The following is a 21,745-nucleotide window of genomic DNA, read 5'->3' on the forward strand; positions in this document are numbered from 1 at the left end:
AGGAGTAAGTGTTCATGATCATATAACAAAAGCTTGTTTCGATTCCCTTCCATTTGCTCGTCTTTAGTTGGTGCCTTATGCTGATTATACCATAGCAAGCGATGACTCACTCATTAGAGAGCAGAATAAGATCACTTGAAGCTGACCACAAAATTGCTTTAGTTTCCATGCACATCGAAAAATATATTATACTCTAGTTTACATATGTTTTGAGTCCTCAGGCATTAATTAGAAATTTAATCTTAGTTGAAGAGTTAGTTTGTAAGGTTCTTTTTTTGGGGTGGGGTGGGGGTGGGGTGTCTATTTTGTATTGATAGCATGATTATTTCCATTCTATCTCTAGCTGGCAGTTATTTTCTTACCGGCACATTCATTTTGTGGTTTGTAAAATGGAAGATAACCAGGAATAAATTTTCATCACAATTACCCAGACCTCAAAGAGACATCTTCAGTTGCCTTGGTGTGCCTGACCAATAGTCCAAATCCAAAATTATTACTCTTATTTTAGTCCAGTTTCCTGTTAGTCAAAGAAAAGAAAGTCAAGAAAAGCATGTGAATTTGAAACTACAAGGCAGTCTGGAATTTTTTGCATTAAAAATGACTCATGCCATAAATCTATTATCTGAACAGTTTCTCATAATCATTTTATAATTAACATCTGAAACTACATTACAGTCCATCATATCATGTATAAAGTAAAGAATAACTATATCTTTCTGCTAAATAAAGAAAACAATATTTCTAAAAGCCACACATTTGTTCTTAAGTACTAAACGTGAATAATTTCCACTACTGTGAACATGACATTCAAAGTGGGAAAAGACATATTATTAACAGTCATGCACATCTAAAAAAAAACTGCAGTAAATACAATTCACAGCCAAACCATAGAGTAAATGAAGGTACCAGTACAGTAAGAAAAGCTTGAATGCATTATTAAAACTTGTTGTGCCCCAATATGATTATGTACTGTAGATGTGACAAATTTGTATGCATCCCAATGGAATAGATATGAGTAGACAGAAAGTGAGAGTGTGAAGACCACCAATTAGTGGTGGTTCCCATAAGCTCTGTATCATCTCCTCACTGAACAGCTTGAGCATAATCACTGTGATGAACTGTGACTGATGTCAGTAAATCTGACCGTAATTGGGACCAAGAAGATTAAATCCAGGCAGCTCTGTGTCCAATCAAGGTGATGACTGCTCCCATGGGGAGACATGGTGTTTTTACCATGCTGGTTTAAGCTGCTGCACCCTTAACTGCACAGCTGGGATGTTTGTAAAGAAAAGAGTGATACTGTCTGTTTAATTCAACATGTTTGTTAATAATCTCTGCTAATCTGCTTTACCCACAGCAGCAGAACTAATCTGTGTTCGCAATGTTTACACTCCGAGGGAGGGCAACGTCACGTACATACCCGAGACTCAAGAGTTTATTCATCAGCCCTGTGGACGAAGATATTAACGACACATCACTGGTCTGAAATAAACATTGATAGCCAGATCAGGATGCACGTGGATATACTAACTGCGTTGAGATGTTCTTGCAGACAGGAGAGCACTTGCTACATCAGTCTGTCCAAGGAGCCCCCAAGGATTATATCAACTGAGAGTAGACATATCAGATCATCAAAGACAAGCCTACTCTCAAAATCAAAAGCTTAAAAAAAAAAACACCCAACTATATCCCAGTCCATGATCACCCCGATTTACATAAAGTCTATGTACTGTAGATCAAAATCATACACAGTTTACAGATTTTTTGAAAAATAGATTTTCTCCTCCACAAGCAGTCAACATCTGAATATAAAGAGGGTAACATGGTGGAAGTCTAGATATTCCCTCACCCTTCACAAAATCCATAGAGAGCAACCTGAATCGGATGAAAGTTGTCTTTTCTGCAAAGCACTCACAGCTGATTATACTGGTTCATCTTTAAAGGACTGTTCACAGACATATAAACAGCTGGCTGTTTGCAGTGATGGAAAAATAACAGAGCGCATTTGCTCAAGTACATTACTCTGGTAAAAATTCAAAGTATCTGTACTGTCCTTGAGTATATCTAATAGCTGTTACATGTATCTTGCTGCAACAGTTATTTTCCAACTAAAAGGCTTAAGAAGATAGATGAAAATTAACAAAAGATGCAATCTACTTTCTAACCTTTAACTGGGTAAAAACTGATGAATATTTTTTTAGATTTTTCCCCACATTTCATTACAAAAATAGCAAAAATATCAATCCCAGTCTTATAAGTTGTGATACTCTGATATGTCCGAATCTGACTAAGAGTCCAAACAAAGTAATAAACAAAAATACATATAAAAAATATTAATAGTGTCCAAGGAGCACCATCGAAGGCAATAGTTAGAATAGAATAGAATAGAATAGAATGCCTTTATTGTCATTATACAGGATGTACAATGAGATTGGAGGGCCACTCCTGCTCAGTGCCATGTAACAGAAAATCAAACTCTCTAAAATGAAAATAAAAATATTATAAAAATATTATAATCTAGTATAATCAAGTATATAATCAAGTATAATCTAAGTATAGTTTATGTTAGTTGTAAGTTTTGAGCAAGAACAACTGGATCTGGACATACTAGAGATCTACTGTAGGCAGATGCTGCTCACCATGTACAAATAAATGCAAGTTTTTTATCAGCATTAAGCTGTAGAAAATGATCTGCCACCCAAAAATTCATAGCAGTCTCATGTAAGAGAAATATCTTCTATTTTCAGATCTAATCAGTGAGATGAGTAGTATGAAGAGCTTGAAAAAAGGCGTGTACCTCTTATTCAAGAGCCTTCTTCAGTTCTAAAACCAAAAGGTGAAGAGTCCCAGGTATTTAAACTAGGGATGGCACGATACCACTTTTTTATGTCCGATACCGATACCGATATTTTACATTTGGATATTGGCCGATACCGATATAAATCCGATATTTAAAATTGATCCAGGCATTTAAAAACATAAAAAAAAAAAAAAAGAAGAAGTCAACAGTCTCTCACACAACAAAATCAAAGTCTTTTAGTTGTCCCACATACAAGACTAAGGACCAGGGCGGGCAGAGCTTTTTAGGCAGTGGCACCAAAGCTCTGGAACTGTTTACCACTCCAGCTCCATTTAGCTGACTCTGTGGCATCATTTAAAAAATAGTTGAAAACTTTTCTGTTTAACCAGGCTTTCTGGTTTCTGACTTTTTTTTTTATTCTTTTTCTTTTAATATGGTAATGTTATATTTTAACATAGTGTTTTCTGGGGGTGGGGGGGGGGGGTGATATTGTGTTTTAATTATTGTACAGTGCTTTTCTGTCTGTGAAAAACGCTATATAAATAAACTTTACTTACAACAATAACTATCACCTGAATCCTGTTGCTTCTGTGTGAGAAGGTGATGTTTATGGCATGTTGCAAATTTCATTAGGGCTGCAACTATCGATTATTTTAGCAATTGTGTATTCTATTTATATTGATTACCCAAGTAACTGGATAAGAAATACTTTTTTCATATTAACAGTTCATCTGCATATTTTAACTTCCGTACTGCAGTTTTTCCCTGTGTGAAACAAACAGGGTGGATGGAGCAGCTACAAAATTCTCTTTTCTTCACTTACTGATCAGGTGGTTGATGAAGGACCTCCAGCTGTTTCCAAGTAAAGGTTTAATGGAGGTTACAGGGACAAAAGGCTTCTTTTGAAAACTAGAAAAACATTTCCGTCTGCTCCATCTGAGCACGCCGGCTCCGCCTCTTTCCGCTTGTGCAGACAGACTGCACGTAAATCAGCTGACTGCTGCTGTTGCAGTGTCAAAGGGAATCCGTCGCAGCGACGGAGGATCTGAGGGGGTTGTTTTCTAACTCCTGATCCCCCACTCCATTCCAGTAGGTGGTGGTAATGCAGCTCTAAGCTGGTTTGGTCAACCGCAAACCCACAAGAAGAAGAAGACGACTGAGCCCTGTAATGCAGCTAATGTGAGCGAAACCTTATTTAATGTATCGGATTACATTTTTTTTATTTCTTTCCGATATCCGATCCAGTAATTTAGGCCAGTATCGGACCGATACCGATACTGAATATCGGATCGGCGCATCCCTAATTTAAACCCTAGTGGGGGTTGTCCCCTTCAGTTGTGGTCGTTGACACACTATTAATCTCGTGCGCCATCACAAGTCCAGTCACCTTTTCTAAGCACTTGCGACTACATGACCTGAATGACTGAGAATCTACACAGACATACAACAAAGATTAATGATTGAATAATACCTGCATCACAGCCTAGAATTAGTGTCACAATCTAAAATAAATAAATAAATAAAAGATTTGGTTTAGTGAGGTAGTATGATTGAAAGCAGCAACTGACAAATGCCTGAAGAGAGAGGTAGAAGGAGAGCCAGCAGCTGACCCAGAAATACCCACACACCGCCACACAGGCAATAGTACCATGTTCTGCAGCAACAAATGCTTTACTGTGACCCAACAATACTAAATCAGAGCAATTTCTTCCATTATCATTCATTACTCTGTCTTTTGAAACCCTGATTGGTGCCAGTGTATTATATGAGAATGTACACATTGCAACAATGTTAAAGGGATTACAACTCTAAATCTACAGCAAATTATTGTCTGCTGTGCTGTAGCTTTATGGAGCAGTAAAGCCAGTTTTAGCTCAGTGCTTAATTGTCCAGTTTATAAGTTTTATATGACAGTGGCCCTATAAATGAACCTTGGGGAACTCCCAGAATAAGTTCAACATTCACTCTCCTTTTTCTTGTTTTTGAGTTATATAGTATCATGTCTTGAGGGAAACATCTGACTATGTTTTTTTTGAATCCATTTTTTTTTAAAATCAGATAACCACCATCTGTGTTCTTCTAAAACTTCACCTTCTGTGGACAAAAAAAATGATGCATGATGATGCATAAAGTGAACAAATCAAAGTTGCAGTCCAGGCAGCAAAACAAAAAGTTAAAACTCACTATAAAATTCTATAAAGCAGAGGGAAGCTACAGTTTCAGAGGACACTTCTCTATAGGTTTGTCACTACAAGTGACCCTCTCACATTGTCACATTGTTTTCACAGTGTCATTTGTTACGTGACGAAATAAACACCACTGGTGAGAAGAGGTTGTATAAGAGGTTACTGCTACAAAGCATTCTACAGTCAGATGGTAATAGTAAATCTTAGCTTCCCTTATCTTTGGTGGAATAGCAATATTGAATGTTTATGTTTTTTATAAGCCACGACAGTTTAATATTACAGATACTCAAGCAGGCAAACTGTGCTACTGCTGCTGTGGACATCAGGTTTCCTTGTGGAATACAAATGGGCCAAAAAAAACAGCTCTTATGAAGACGGACATTTTTTGAACTCAAACAAAAGAGGAACTTAAACCTCTAAACTACTCAATCATGACTAATGCTTGTAAAAGAAATTGAGTCGCAAAGCAAAAGGACTTAATGAGATTATGCTACCCATAATTAACAATCTGTGAAACACATTTCCCAAAACCAAGAACAGAGCTGCTTTTTTGTTCGCCGTCGAGCTTAAGAATGTGTGAATTATCATCCAAACACACATTTACCCCACTTTTCATAGTTGACAATGCAGAGCCTCTGACCAATATCCTTAATCTGCCACTCAAAATACATTTAGCCTTTGTGAGAATGAATGTGCATTGCCAAAACACTGGTTGTGGAGACTCTCTGCAGCCTATTAGAACCATTGTTCCTCTTTATCTGTTGAACGCAGCCAACCACTAAAGCTTGTGTGTCTGGGGACGGTGGTGCTGTTGTATGCATATTACAGGGAGAATACAAGGATTGTCTTGCGGATTATAATCTATCCTCTGAATGCCACACTGAATTACACTGCTATATAAACAAATTTGATTGAAGAACTGAAGAATGGAAGGATGACATAAACTGCCCGCAAGCACTTTAACATTAACACATTGTGCACATAAGCAGTCAGATGCAATCTATGACATGGGGATGATATAAAGTAAGTGGGTTGTGTTATCGGTCTATCAGGGCAGCACACTTCAGTGACCAGTTCGACCCGAGAGATATCACTGTAAAATTTCATTTAATTCTTCAGTCTTGATTTGTAAAATTGTATTGAATCTAAGACAGTTCCCAATACCCATCTGCAGACGCCTGTGATAGGCATTCCAGCATCATGTCCTCAGGGATTGACACCCAGGCCTGGGCCAATACTGAGAGCATGACAGAAACACTAGGCATGGAAAAAGGGAGAGGAGCAGAAATAATTATAAGAGCAACTGAGGCGTATCAGCTTGTCCTTGCCTCAAAATGAAAAGCAGGATGAAACATGATGGCACAAATCAACTGCAAGCCCATATACAGTACCTGATTCACTCATAACATCTGTGTAATTACACATCAAGAACCTAATATTACTGGAATTCTGTTACCAAATTGTGCCATTTGAACATTCCTGGCCAGGACCCAGAATAATTAAGTGTATCATTACCCTGAACTGAAATTGTCCATGAGCAGGGAGCACTGGTGACAGCAGCTTTCTCTGGCAATGTGGGAGACATTAATGACTAACTTATTTTGATACCCAGATTGATTTATGTTGTTTTATTGTCTCCTCTTGATGCTGAAAGGTTTAGTGAACACTGGCCTTTGTAACTGTGAATGAGCGCTACAGTGGCTAAAGTAAATCAATGTACTCCGAGGTTCTTTGTGTTTCAAGGACAGTCTCTCCTGAGTCTCTGCCTGACATGATGAGGTTGTTGACTGTCACAGCTGCCTCACTAAGCCCGCCAAAGGTGTGTGATTAAATTCCCATTCTTTTTCCAAAGAGAAGTGGAGCCATTTAGAAACCTATAAACCACATGGACAAGTCAATAAAATGTCTTTAAACCAGACCTTATAGGTTCTCTTAGAAGGAAATTACAATAGAAAAAGGATGCCTTTGTGTGCAACACAAAGTATGTATGAACACAGAGGGGTTTTTTTTCCCTTTCATGTAGTTGTGCAACAGTTTTAAAGGAGCTGTCAATAGTTTCACAGGTGGAAAGTCAACCTAATTTTCTTGTTTTCAGGTTGAAGACTCGATTCTTTTTCCTTTTTATGTTATTTTGAAGAACTATCTGAAATCATTAAAGGACCAGTGTGTAGGTTTTAGTGGCAGAAATTAAACATGATATTCATAGTTACGATTACATTACAAAGTAGAAAATAACCAAACCAAACACTGTCTCAAAGGGCTTTTTTTTTAGGCCACTATAGGCTCTCCCACAGGGAACCAGTGTGTGAAATTGGTTGCAATATGAAACCCCAGCCTCAGAGGCCATTAAACCATACATATCAGTTCTTGGAAATCACACCCCTTTAAAAAAGATTAATCTTAGGCTGTTCATTATTATTATTATGTTATTATTGGCAATTTCCAATATAAGACAATGTCAAAAATGTTTTTATCCAAAAAAAATGTTATTGTTTTAGTGTTAGTGTGATTAAACACTAAAATGATGACTTAGACTTAAATGTATTGGTAATTTATCTTGAGTCATTTCCAACCAATCTACTTTTGTATGTAGGTATGTAGTGTAAATATGTGTATGTAAATGTGTAGTAGTGCTAATTGGCGCTCAGTATGTCTTTAACACTGTCCATGGCAGAGTGTTGTTTTGAACTAGTGATATATAAATATATATATATATATATATATATATATATATATATATATATATATATATATATATATATATATATATATATATATATATATATATATATATAATCTGAAGGCTTTATGAAGGAGGCCTGAAGCGACTGACTCAGCAGAAAGTTGTTGACCTCTATGCAATGTGTCCCTCATCATCCACTGACCCCACTCTGTGTCCTTTCAGTTCATGGCTGAGTTGGTGTTGTTCTCAATCGCTTCCACTTTGCTATAATACCGCTAACAGTTGACTGTGGAATATTTAGTAGCAAGGAAATTTCAGACTGGACTTCGTGCACAAATGGCATCCTTTTATGGTATCATGCTGGAATTGACGGAGCTCCTGAGAGCGACCCATTCTTTCACAGATGTTTGTAGAAGCAGCCTGTATTTGGTCATTGGCCAGGATAGTGGGGGATAGAACCAATCAAAATAACCAATCAAATTAAGGGTACAAAAATAAATGCCTTGTTTTAATCATATGCCATATTAGTATGAGATAAAAATATGTGGTAAAGGGATGATTACGATCATAGTTCAAATAACCCTTGTTAATTTTCATTAAAAAATACAGCATTCATTGAACAGCAGCTTCTTAGTTGAAGTTCATGGATGCAGGAAGGATGGTCTGGCATTTTGAGATATGTAATTGGGCAATTGCAAAAGAGATCTGTTAATCTATTTGGACAATTATACTTCAACCATAGTTTGATTTGAAGCAGTCTAATTTGTTGACGATAAGAAAACAGCAGATGTCCCATCTAAGATTTATTTACCAGGTTACTTGTACCAATCCAAAATAGAAAGCCCTGTTGAGAAAATCTCATTGTATTCAGAAACAGTTATATTAAGCAAAGTGGAAATTATTTACAAGGTAAGGTTGGTGGTACGCTTGAACTGCTGGAGCTCACTTGAAAAATGCCATCATACATCATAATCCTAATGAGAAAACTTGCTGATATTACTTCACATTATTACGTTGTGTTGATGGCCTCAAACGTTCCCCTTTTGTTGTACTCTTTAATCCATTGCTTGTGAACTAAACAAAAAATTACAGAAATGATGCTGTATTTCTGAAGAGGAGTAAAAATAACACAACCCGGGGTTCAGCCGATCTGAGAGGCTCTTACAGACAAAGATTTTACTGTAACTGCCAATTAACAACTTTTTTTTTTTAAAAAGAAACAATGTCAGCTGAATTTTTATCAGAACTAAAAACAGAAAATTAAAGGTTCTCAATGCAGGTTGCCATTAAAGCCTTTCACAAATGCACTGTCAATGTGCTAGACATATTACCAGTGAAAACTCAGTTTGCTAATACAAACTGATGCATGTTAATATATTTTTTTTAACATGTCATTTCTTTATTTGGTATTTCTGATAACACTTACCTACAATCAGTCCTCATAATTGTAGTTTGGTTGACATGTTATTTCCCTTTTAGTGTGCAACTGGTGTCAAAATATCACATTTTAAGGGAATGTAGCACTTTTAGTGTCTGTATTCAGACTGGATTTCTAAAGATTTCTATTACAGTAATGATATGCAATTGTTCCAGCTTCAGTGTGATTTTACTTGTTAGACTTGTATGTATGTGTAAATGTATGTGAAAATATACAGCTCAAAAAAAAAAATTCAAGAAACACTTTAATCAGAGTATAGTACCAAGTCAGTTAAACTTCTGAGATATTGATCTGGTCAGTTCAGTAGCAGAGGGAGTTGTTAATCTTTTTTCAGCTGCTTTGGTGTTAATTAAATTAACAACAGGTAAACTAGAGGGCAATAATCATACGACCCCCCAAAACAGGAATGTTTTTACAGGTGGAGGCCACTCACATTTTTTTTCCCTCCTCATTTTTTCTGACTGTTTTTTCTTTAGCTTTGTATTTGGCTAGGGTCAGTGTCACATCTGGTAGCATGAGGTGATACCTGGACCCTACAGGAGTTGCACAGGTAGTCCAATTCAATTCAGTTCAATTTTATTTATATAGCACCAAATCACAACCAACAGTCGCCTCAAGGCGCTTTGTATTGTGGGTAAAGACCCTACAATAATACAAAGAAAACCCAACAGGCAAAACGACCCCCTATGAGCAAGCGCTTGGTGACAGTGGGAAGGAAAAACTCCCTTTTAATAGGAAGAAACCTCCAGCAGAACCAGGCTCAGGGAGGGGCAGTCATCTGCTGCGACCGGTTGGGCTGAGGGGAGAGAGACAGGACAAAAGACATGCTGTGGAAGAGAGCCAGAGATTAATAATAACTAATGATTAAATGCAGAGTGGAGTAGAAACAAAGTAAATAAGGTGAATAAGGTGAATGAAAATCAACAGTGCATTATGGGAACCCCCCAGCAGCCTAGGCATATAGCAGCATAACTATACCTAACTATAAGCTTGATCATAAAGGAAAGTTTTAAGCCTAATCTTAAAAATAGATAATAGAGTGTCTGTCTCCTGAATCCAAGCTGGGAGCTGGTTCCACAGAAGAGGGGCTGGAAAGCTGAAGGCTCTGCCTCCCATTCTACTCTTAAGGATCCTAGGAACCACAAGTAAGCCAGCAGTCTAAGAATGAAGTGCTCTATTGGGGTGATATGGGACTATAAGGTCTTTGAGATAAGATGGGGCCTGATTATTCAAGACCTTGTATGTGAGGAGAAGGATTTTAAATTCTATTCTAGATTTAACAGGGAGCCAATGAAGAGAAGCCAATATGGGAGAAATCTGCTCTCTCTTTCTAGTCCCTGTCAGTACTCTAGCTGCAGCATTTTGGATCAACTGAAGGCTTTTCAGGGAGCTTTTAGGACAGCCTGATAATAATGAATTACAATAGTCCAGCCTGGAAGTAATAAATGCATGAATTAGCGTTTCAGCATCAGTCTGAGAAAGGATGTTTCTAATTTTAGAAGTATTGCGCAAATGCAAAAAAAGTGGTCCTACATATTTGTTTAATATGTACACTGAAGGACATATCCTGGTCAAAAATGACTCCAAGATTTCTCACAATGTTACTGGAGGCCAAAGTAATGCCATCCAGAGTAAGTATCTGGTATTCCACCATGTTTCTAAGATTTGTGGGGCCGAGAACAAGAATTTCAGTTTTATCTGAGTTTAGAAGCAGGAAATTAGAGGTCATCTAGGCCTTAATGTCTTTAAGACATTCCTGCGGTTTAACTAATTGGTGTGTGCCATCTGGCTTCATGGACAGATAAAGCTGAGTATCATCTGCATAACAATGAAAATTGATGCAATGCTTTCTAATAATACTGCCTAAGGGAAGCATGTATAATTTAAATAAAATTGGTCTTAGCACAGAACCCTGTGGAACTCCATAATTAACCTTAGTGTGTGAAGAAGACTCCCCATTTACATGAACAAATTGGAGTCTATTAGATAAATATGATTCAAACCACTACAGTGCAGTACCTTTAATACCCATGGCATGCTTTAATCTCTGTAAGAAAATGCTATGGTCAACAGTATCAAAAGCTGCACTGAAGTCCAACAGGACAAGAACAGAGATGAGTCCACTGTCAGAAGCTATAAGAAGATCATTTGTAACCTTCACTAATGCTGTTTCTGTACTGTGATGAATTCTGAAACCTGACTGAAACTCTTCAAATAAACCGTTCCTCTGCAGATGATCAGTTAGCTGTTTTACAACTACTCTTTCAAGAATCTTTGAGAGAAAAGGAAGGTTGATGATTGGCCTATTATTAGCTAAGACAGCTGGGTCAAGTGATGTTTTTTTAAGTAATGGTTTACAGCCACCTTGAAGGCCTGTGGTACATAGCCAACTAATAAAGACAGATTGATCATTTTTAAGATTGAAGCATCAATAATTGGAAAGATTTCTTTTAACAGTCTAGTAGGAATGGAATCTAATAAACATGTTGATGGTTTGGAGGAAGTAACTATTGAAGTTATCGCCAAAAGATCAACTGGAGTGAAGAGTCTAAACAAATGCCAGCAGTGCTGAAAGCAGCCGAACATGAAGATAAATAATAAAGTTCAACTCCTCCAGGAGGGCACATCAATATGTACCATTGCTAGAAGGTTTGCTGTCTCCCACCACAGTCTCAGGAGCATGAAGGAGATTCCAGGAGACAGACAGTTACTGTTGGAGAGCTGGACAGCAGGACCCATCAGCAGGACTGGTATCTGCTCCTTTGTGCAAGGAGGAACAGACTGAGCACTCCCAGAGCCCTACAAAATTACCTCCACCAGACCACTGTTGTGAATGTCTCTGACCAAACAATCAGAAGCAGACTTTATGAGGGTGGCCCGAGGGCCCAATGGCATCTAGAAAAACTCCCTTTTAACAGGAAGAAACTTCCGGCAGAACCAGGCTCAGGGAGGAGCATCCATCTGCCGCAACTGATTGGGGATGAGGGGAGGAAGACAGCCCTCTTCTGCACTATGGAACAGAGCCTGGGATTAATAATAACTAATGATTAAATGCAGAATGGTGTATAAACACATAGAGTCAAAAGATGTGAATTAAGAAGTAACACTCCCCGAGCTCCCAGCAGTGTAGGCCTATTGCAGCGTAAGTAAGGGAGCCCTAACTATAAGCGTTATCAAAAATGAAAGTTTTAAGCCTAATCTTAAAAGTAGTGAGGGTGTCTATCTCCCAAATCCAAACTGGGAGCTGGTTCCACAGAAGAAGGGACTGAAAGCTGAAGGCTCTGACTCCCATTCAACTTTTAATTACCCTTGGAACCACAAGTAACCCAGCAATCTGAAAGCAAAGTGCTCTATCGGGGTGATACGATACTATGAGATCTTTAAGATAAGACCAGCCTAATTATTCAAGACCTTGTATGTGAGAAGAAGGACTTTTAATTCAATCCTGAATTTAAAAGGGAAATGTATGCTATGCCTTCTTATAATACTGCCTAAGAGAAACACAGAAGCCACATGAAGATCATTTGTGCCCTTCTGTACTGTGAGGAATTCTGAAACCTGACTGAAACTCTTTAAATAGACCTTTGGGAACACTTCTAGGACGTTATCTTTTAGTCCATGCAACACCGCCAGGTTGCACCTCAGACTGTTCAAGAGTTCAGCAATGCCCTAGTCCAGATCTGGGAGGAAATTCCCCAGGACACCATCTGTCATCTCATTAGAAGCATGCCCTGATGTTGTCAGGCATGCTTACAAGCACATGGGGGGCCAAGCAAACTACTGAGTACCATTTTGAGTTGCTGCAGTGAAATTTGGGCAAAAATGAGTCAGCCTGCCATACAGTTTTTTCACTTTGATTTTTGGGGTGTTTTTGAATTCAGCCCTCTGTAGGTTGATAATTTTCATTTCCATCAAACAGTGTGGCATCATTTTGTTCCTAACACATTATCCGGTCCATATCAGTATAGATATCCAGCACCCCACCCACCCACCTACCCCCCGAGATCTGATGTGTTTTCAAAGTGTTCCTTTAATTTTTTGAGCGGTGTATATTACTCAGCTGCTGTCGTCAAATGAGATACGCATCTGATGTGATATAATGGAATTATGTATAAACAGACACTCAAGCACCAATTGCCTGTCATGTCTACACACATAATGCTTCTTGTGTGTTATTTTTCAGTGTTATATGACACATGAAAAAGTTCGGGTACAAGTTAGGATCATGATGTTGTTTCTCAAGACCGCATGCTGTGAAATTATGCAAAGAATGTGCAGTGATAACAAGCCAAATAATTTGGCTTGTGTTATCATTCACCATTCCATGACACCAGGTGGATACATTCCTTTCGCTGTAATGGCAGGACAAATGAATGATCAAAGTTATCTAGAAAAATAATGTTAATATAAACTAGAGATCTTTTTTCTTTATAATGAAGATGAGTATGCACTGACACCTGAGGGAGCAAATGCAACAGAATTAGAAACAACATAACTCACAAACTGAGCCCTGTGCCGACAGTCAGCTTTAATGTATTGTAATGTATTCATAAGGTCGTTCAGCGGTGATGGATTTGCTGAGCTTAAAGTGGTTAGCTAATAAACAAACTTGTTAAGTATTAATCTTCCACCATTGTAGCTCTAGGTGCATCACCATATGTACAGTTTAAACTCTGTCCCTCAGACAGATTTTTACAATTTAATCAAGATGAAATTTAAAAATCTTAACAGTGGATGTATTGTGTGTAATAAGGTCAGTTCTTACAATACACATTAGCAACAAAAGAAAATGAAACCTAAATAAAAAAATAAGACCAGCCTAATTAATTCTTAATTTTCAAAAATATAACAAAACATGTCAGATTCTGTTAGTTTAAAATTAAGAGCATGTGCTAGTTTTGCAGCTAAATTAAACAGCTTATATAAACAAAAAAATCAGCAAAATATACACAAAAGACCCCAAATTAACCTCATCATCACAGAGTGAAGAGCATGATTGCAAGCACTGGCAGCATTATACAATAGCATATTTCAAAAAGCAGCCCTCTCAGCTGTCTAAATAGGATGATTGCTGCTGGCCTGAAGGGTCCTTCAGTGAGAGGAGCTTTGGAGAAAAGAGATAGAGAAAGAGGTAGCATATGTGGGAGGTGCCAAATAAAACATCACTGATTAACTTGTTCAGTACTGTGCAGTGATTGTGGTGTATGTATGCTTGAAGTATACAAACAGCTACAATTTGTGTGAATCCCCACATCTAAAATTGGCACATTTAGTTACACTTTTAACAAAGGTAAATGAAAGACATCTGGGCACAGATGCTCTTTATGCTCACCTTCTCTCTGAGCAGCCATAGCATCACGGCCAGGTGAAGGACTGGGTCAAGGGAGAGTATCTATTGTTATGGCTGAAGCTTATTATCCCTTAACAACCTGATGATGTAATTACCTCCCCTTGCAACTGCCAAGTATATGGCTAATAGCAAGCATCTATCAGGACATATTAACAAAAGATGACTACCACAATTAATCATTTGTCATGTTGGTTGTTATCATGTGACAAATTACTGTCGCATAGCCTATTAAAACAGCTGTTTTCTTCTAAAGTAGTGTAATCACACAATTGTCAGTATTTATTACATTTAAATATGTAAAATTAGTACCTCTTTAAATTATTGTTGAACAGTTGATATATAATACAGGTTCACCTTTGTTACAGAAAACAAGAAACCATTCTTGTCCCTTGTGCCTGAGCCAGAGTGTCTTCAGTGGATTAGTACAATCATTAAAGCCTTTATCTGTTCTCTCTGAAGCCACTATCTCCGTCTCCATGCGCCAACCCTGGCATCAAACTCATGTAAACTGGTTCATGACACATAGTCTGATTTGACTTGTCATCGAGGTTTTTTGTTGTTGTTGTTTTTTGTTTTTTTTTTCTGTTCTTTCAAATGAGACTTGTTCAGGTGAAAGTGGTTGTGTAATTCATCCTTCCCAAGTCATGAATTTTGGACAAAATTTTTATTAAGACAGAAGTGGTAATATTTATTTTCTTTAAGAGTGTGGTCAGTGTTGTTATGTTTTTATGTTGACATTATAGATACTCTCATAACTTCTGGTTAACAGGTGAAATTCCTCATAAAATAGTGGTGTAAAATATAGTGGAGAGAACAAAAGAAAGACTCGTGCTACACACCTACAATATACTGTATATGTTGTTTTTTGCTGTTGAGTTATGGCAATAGCACACAATGGATGATAGGACCGTAGACTTATCAATAATGCATAAGATAGTGAGAGAAATGACAGGCACTCTGCTGGTAGGTTCTCTCCAGAAGCAAGCCATAAATTTGCAGGGCAATAATAATGACTCTTCTCAGGGAAATAAAGGCCACCCTCTGCTCCCCATAGTCATAAACCTGACTCACTCTTCCATTGGTTGGAAGAAAAATGCTTCCTCTCCCACCACACAGGAGTCATACACAGGAGGTACTTCAACCAGCCAACTTGATATGCAATCATCTCTCTTTACAGAGGAAAGAATACAATTTCAGTTTTTATATGAGCTATTTTCCTATTATGCCTGTGGAGGTGGGGAGAAATGGTGAGCAATGGTGAAATGAAGTTCAGCTGAGCAGCTTGGAAAGGTATTCAGAAATGATTTCTAGTAATTCTTTTACTTTAGTCATCTTTGAATCCAGCAGCAATTTTGTATTTCATCATGCTTCTTTTATTATTATTTAAAATCTTAGTTTTTGTCTTGGGCAAGAAAATCTTAGATATCAAATCAGGATGTTCATCTCATCTTTTGCCAGGTTATCTTAAGTTTTTGAGAGGAAAAACCCTAATTCCCTTTTTTGCTGAGTTATATGATACGAGTAGTATCACTTTCCTATCTGCTAGATAAAAATGAGGTGGGAGTCATTAAGACAAACCGGCAAATTTACAATATGTGATATCAGTTTCAAAACCCAATCTGTAAAAGTTTCTATTTGTTTCAGACCAAACGCTGTAAATAAAAAATGGATGAAGCTTCTAGGTCTGGAAAGTGAAGGCAATGAGGAAGTGCCTTCAGCTTTAATTCTTTCTAATGACCAACAGACGGTGACTCCTTTGTCTGCAAAAATGAATTTGATTGTATCTGACCACGGAATCATTCAAGCACAAAAAAGGCACCTAACTCAAGAGGTGAACCAGTGCTGTGTCTACAACATTGGATCTTAACAAAGAACCACTTTTAAATTGCAGCTTGTTACTAGCAGCCAGATGACAAAAACATAGTTTGTTGCTGTTTCTTAAGTCCAGTATATACCTGACACCGCCCTGAGAGATGCATCAGACCTTTCAGTTGATCCATCCACTGTTTGTTGAAGCCTCATTAGAAATGGTCAGGAAGCCATTCTTAAAGAAGGGAAACAGGAAGAAATAGTAAATGGACTGGGAATCAGTGGAAACAGGTCTTATGGAATAATTAATCCAAATTTGAAAATTTTGGTTCAGCTTGTCCAAAAAAAAATGCAGTGGAGATCAGGAGTGAGTGTCTACAGCCATCTGTAAAACATGGTGGAGGTTCGATTAGGGTTTGGAAGCAGTGGTTGCAGCCAGATGTATTGGGGATCTTCTCAAAACTAGTGGAATTATTAACCCAGAAAAGTACCATCAGATTTCCATCCATCATGCAGTACCATGAGGAAAAGATCTGATTGACATCAGCTTCATTTCTCAGCAATGATCCTGAACACACTGCCAATGGAGTAAAAGCATATCTGAATAGAAAAAAAAAAAAACACAATGGAATACTATGGGCCATGGATTAGCCTCCCCAGATCCCTGAATCTCAAAATTATTGAAGCAGTGTGGGATCATGTTGACAGAAAATGGAACAAAAGGGTGCCAACATCCAAAGAAGTCTGGAGAACTATTCCTGATGACTACTTAAAGAACAAGAAAGCTTGGCTAAGAGAGTTCAGGCTGTATTGAAGCATAAAGTCATATCAGATATTGACTTTCAAGTTCAATAGGAGTGTACACATGCTTCAATAATACTAAGCTAACCAGCTGTGGGCTGAATTTACCATTTCAATATAAGAGTCATAGTATTTAATATTTGGAGCCCTGAGATTAAAGCAGAGGACCCTTGAGGGACACCCAATATTCCCCATGGTTGTCACAATTGGTTATAAGATCAAAATGTTGGTCTTAAGAACTTTACAAAAATTTAGAGAAGCTACACAGACATATATCAAAATGTTGAATGTGAGGATTTAAAAATGGCAGCCCACAAAACAATGGGAATGTGTGACATTAATGTTTCTCGGTACATCTTTTATGTATAGCATATGAAACCCAACCAAAATGTCTGTGGAGCCAGATACAGAGGGAAGCAAGGTGCAGCTACGGACGAGAATGATAGGACAAGATGGCTGAAAAACATGTTTACTATGTGTTCACAAGCTACTATAATTAGCAAAGTCACATGATCACATTCTACATAGCTCTGATTTATAAACATTCCAGTATAACATAAGTTATAACTGTAGAATAACGTACATAAATATGACTTGACCCCTTTGATTAAAGATACTCACAAACAGCTATTATCGTTTCACCAGCACAAGTGTTCACTGTCACTCACACAATTTCAGTTTTCTGAATCAAATTCAGTCATTTGCAAGTGTAGCTAAAAAGCAAGCAACATGTAGATGTCGCCATGACGGTGAGGGATTTCTATTCTGTAGCCTGCTTGTGGTCTGAATTTGACTGATAAGTCAAGTTTGAGCAGGCTTTGGATACATGCTGGTAAATAGCATGTGTGAAAGCAATTTACCAAAGTGCACATGGACCAAAATTCACCAAAAACTATTGTCAATCAGTTATTCTGGACTTGTAAACAATGATCACTGGGAAGTAGGAATCTTGGCACAGTATGTGCTTGTTATATGGGAAGCCTCAAGAAGTTGCCTGTTGGCTTCTCAGATTGATACTGGACGGCATGCATGCTCTTGAAGTTTTGTTATGTGCAAGGACTATAGTGTAAGGAATGGCAAATAACTGAGCAGACAAAATTAAAATGATTTTCTTGTCAGCTTGTATTATTGTGTTTGTGACTTCTGGCAGGAATAGAACCACACAGGCATATTTATAGCAAACGCAAGTGACAATTAGACAATATAAAGTCAGTGGAGCGTCTTTGTGTCCCCTCCGCTTTGTTTTTATAGTAACAGCTGGGATTGAGTGGTATTGCAAAATTAAGACTTCACCACTAAGTCAAATTGCAGACAAAATGTTATTGTATAAATCTTAAAAAATTGCCAAAACATCATCAGTTTTTGTGTTAAGTGACACTGAGGACCTTATTTAAAGAAAGTGAGAAATAAAATTTTTACTGGGTGATATTTTACAACAACAACAACAAAAATTGTGGTAAATCAAAACTTGAACAAAATAGATATAGATGTCAAAACAAGCACTCATGATAAATATATAGATTTACCTTGCTTGAGCAAGGTAGCATGATATTACCTTTACAAAAAAAAAAAGGTTGTTTTTTCTGACTGGTGGTGGTAAGGTTCTTCTAGTTGTTCAAGTCATATTCAGTAAGCACTGGCTCAGAACAAAATAGTCTGGGATGGAGAGTGCTGGGGTGGGTATCCATAATCAACTCTAGTGGGCTGCCTTTAGAGTGCAAACAGCAGGTATCAAACAGTTTAGGATCTATTTGTTGTGCTGAGTGCTTTCCACAAAAGGTTGCATGAGATTCTCTGACCTTGTCAAGGGGGTTAGAAGGAGATTTTACAGAATCCCTTTCTGACTGCAGAAGAGACCAGCAGCGATGTGACAAAGCTCTCACTGATTTCCGTCTGAATTATGCATCTTTAACTTGTTTTAACAGCCATCTGAAACTACAAGAAATAACGTGAATTTTCTGTCCTTGTATGCATGACAGTTTTGAAAGGATAAAATTCATCTGTGTCATGCAAGCTTTCTGACTAGCAGTAGACAGCTTTGCAAAAAAGATGCATTCCAGCATCTTCTAGCATCAGCTCCTTCACAAATATTATCTGGTATGTGCATCTCTGGCCTACAACAAATAACTGTTACGGAAACATGACTGAATGATTATGCTCATACCATTCAGGTGTTAATCTAAACATTTGAAGGGCAAATGTGGCTTCATCTCAGGAGATGAATGCAGGCATCAGAAGAGGACTGGCAAGTTCAATTACATGAGCAACGGCAATTTTGGGGTTGTCGTGTGATATGATGGAGCCAGCACAAATACATTGTGCCATGTCAACCATATGAACTGGGGCAGGCACAATAAAGGCAACGAAATTGATTGGATGTGACTTTGGGGAGAAAATGTCTTCCCACAAGATTTCTTTCCCTTTCAAAATGCCTCAAAGATAATGTAATCTCCATGTTTAACGTCGTCATATCTGAGTCTGCAATCTTTAAGACAGCAAATGTGGGGAAAAAAAAGCACATGACAGTTGGCATACACTATACATTTAGCGTCAATTATTAACACAGCCCTATGCACTTAACCCAGATTAAAAACTGACTGCAGATGACATATTTAAATATGGGAATAAAAGGCACCTATTGATGTTTTTCTTCACCTGATGCTACAAGAGAGATCTGTTTTTATTGTAGCAAATCTCAGGAGGCATGGAGGTAGTTGCTGGAATGGAGTGGTGAAGCGAAGAGCCAGAAGGCAACAGCATCTGCTCTCTCTGGAGACTGTCATCAGCAGTTTGGCCTAAAAGAATGGCTACTTATGTTGAAATGTCTATGCGCTAGCTCTATTTTTTTCCCCTGACATTGCAATACTGTAGTTCTCTTTGTTAATTTTAAAATTTCATAATGTGCATGCAGTGACATTTGACTTTATAGTGGAATCAAATAACAGACCAAGTAGCACTCAGTAAATGTCAGTCGGACTTAGGAAATAATGGAGGAAAAAAGGCATTTGCATTAAAGCTTAAAAAAATAACAGAGCAAAGCGTGCACCGCGCTGGCAAACTGTTAGCTTTTTATTCTGCTTTTCACCTTCGTTTTCTCATATCACACACTTCAGGTGTAGAAAGGTTTGTGTCTGGGAAGTTAATGAGTTGTTTCGCCTGAGAGAAATATGCCTCAGTCTTATCCACGACAAAGATATAATGGAAAAGATTAATATCCTTAAAAGAATCTATTAAATGTTAAGATCAACTGATGAAAAAGGTGAGACACTCAATTTCCATTAAACATGAGGAGCTCAGCGAATTGAAAAACATCCGGCTCAAGACTTCAGTTATTTTAATAGCAGTTTTGGCTGATTCTACCCACTAAGACATTAATACTCCACTGAATAAGATTCAAAGGCCAGATTCTCACACTGCCTTCTATGAAGATAATCTTATTTCTTACTTGGCTGAACTTGAGAGTTGGCTCAGGCAGATAAAATAGACACCAACTGTTTCCCATTGACCTTTCCAGAAAGGAGCAGGAGAATGCTTCAGAAAACAAAAACACTCAATGAAAATGCAAATGAATCACTTGAAAAGCATTCCCCACGATTTCAATGTAAGCTGTTTACTGGTAGTGATTTATTGATCTGAGGGAAAAGAAATTTGAGTTGTTAAACCAACACCAAGATATTATCTCCTTCTATTACCGAATCTTTGAAACTGTTTGCACACCACTTGCCTTTCTTGTGTCACAGTCATCCCACCAGAGTGTGTATGGAAGGTGCATGTGAGGATTTTTGGGGGGATATTATAGCAGGAATGCCTGTAGAAGTATATGACTTTTATCTAACAGACTCCCCCTCCAACACACACACACACACACACACACACACACACACACACACACACACACACACACACACACACACACACACACACACACACACACACACACACTATTGTTTAAAAGGCACTGTGTGCTGATGCATGACATGAACTACAGTATGACATGTTCTCTGTGTCTGATAAGAATCAGCCTCAGGGGCATGGTGTCATTGTAATCAGCAGTAATATCATCTTAAAATGTCATTTTTTAAGGCGGCTAAACTTTCAATGTTTCCTATTATGTCAACAGTAGACACAGCTTAGGGGAAGCAAAGTACAAAACTGCTCCATAGTTTTTCCTGAGACATCTCTAGCTCTCCCACCTTGAGCAAAACTCAATGATTTATTGACATTTTTACTCTGCTAAGTCACCCTCAGGACAAAGTAACAGCCAACACCTTGTCTTGTAAGGCTTGCTATTTGGAAAGGTAATTTGAAATAGAATCGGACAGGCATTAAGAGTAGATCTATATTGCCATTATTTGTAAAACACATTACTTTATGCATGCCATTCTGCAAATATAAGACCAAACATGTTGCTTTGGATGTGCCCCTAAGAACCTCATCACCTGGTATGTAACATTTGGGCCAAAAGCTCTTGGGAACTTAGGGCTGTCTGCTTTCTGGATGTATCTGTACCCACCATTTCAGATTTAGAAGACAACTCTTGTGGCCATTCTCACAAAAATCATCCTTGCTTTTCAGAGAGCAGCCGTCAGAACCATTCAGGAAAGAGTCCATTGAATCAGCAGTGCATGAACCTTCTTCAGACAGATACTGGTGGTATGTCGGTCAGGAAAAAGTGTGT

The sequence above is a fragment of the Archocentrus centrarchus genome, chromosome 7 (genome assembly GCF_007364275.1).
Source record: "Archocentrus centrarchus isolate MPI-CPG fArcCen1 chromosome 7, fArcCen1, whole genome shotgun sequence".
NCBI classification, from domain to species: Eukaryota; Metazoa; Chordata; class Actinopteri; order Cichliformes; family Cichlidae; genus Archocentrus; species Archocentrus centrarchus.